The sequence below is a fragment of the Cyprinodon variegatus genome, unplaced genomic scaffold (genome assembly GCF_000732505.1).
Source record: "Cyprinodon variegatus isolate N-32 unplaced genomic scaffold, C_variegatus-1.0 Scaffold888, whole genome shotgun sequence".
Taxonomy (NCBI): Eukaryota; Metazoa; Chordata; class Actinopteri; order Cyprinodontiformes; family Cyprinodontidae; genus Cyprinodon; species Cyprinodon variegatus.
The window spans coordinates 227,994-229,069 of NW_015151341.1; positions in this window are offsets into that span (position 1 = coordinate 227,994).

The following is a 1,076-nucleotide window of genomic DNA, read 5'->3' on the forward strand; positions in this document are numbered from 1 at the left end:
CAGACAGGAAGCAAGACGGGATGTTTGACGAGGATCCAGCAAACAGGAACTGAACAGGGAGGGCTTTTAAAGGGGACAGAGAGAGAGCTGACGAGGAAATTGGCAACAGGTGCTTGGCAGGACAGAGAAACAGAGCAAGGGAGGACACAAGAGGGCAGCAGAGGACAACAAATGGATAACTAAGGAAAACAGGAACAATCAGACCAGGACCTAAAATGTCCAGAAACTGAAAACAACCCACCCAGGGTGGGCGGAGGGGGAACCAGGGTGGACGAGGGCAACGAAAAGTCTCTGGAGGCCGGCAGTGGGGCCGGAGCTGAGAGAGACGCTCTGGAGGCCGGCCGTGGGGCCGGAGCTGAGAGAGACGCTCTGGAGGCCGGCTGTGGGGCCGGAGCTGAGAGAGACGCTCTGGAGGCCGGCCGTGGGGCCGGAGCTGAGAGAGACGCTCTGGAGGCCGGCGTCTCCAATGCTGCAGGAACCTAGGAGGAGGAAGCCGTCTCCGCCTCAGCAGGATGCACCAAGGAGGACGGCGCCTCCGCTTCAGCAGGATGCACCAAGGAGGACGGCGCCTCCGCTTCAGCAGGATGCACCGAGGAGGACGCCGCCTCCGCTTCAGCAGGATGCACCGAGGAGGACGCCGCCTCCACTTCTGCTGCTCTGCAATAGGCTCAGACAGGGCCGCAGACTGCGGCTCAGGAGCAGACCCAGAGATAACCGTCGACTGTGGTTCAAGGACAGGCTTGGACTGGACCGCCCATTGCGGCTCAGGAACAGGAACTGAGGAGACCACCGACTGTGGCTCCGGATCAGGGACAAAAGGAGCCCGCCGATTGCGGCTCCGAATCAGGAACAGAGGAGCCCACCGACTGCAGCTACGAATCAGGAACAGAGGAGCCCGCCGATTGCGGCTCCGAATCAGGAACAGAGGGGACCGCCGATTGCAGCTCTGAATCAGGAACAGAGGAAACCACCAACTGTGGCTCCAAATCAGGAACAAAGGAGCCCGCCGATTGCGGCTCCGGGTCAGGAACAGAGGAGCCCGCCGATTGCGGCTCCGGGTCAGGAACAGAGGAGCC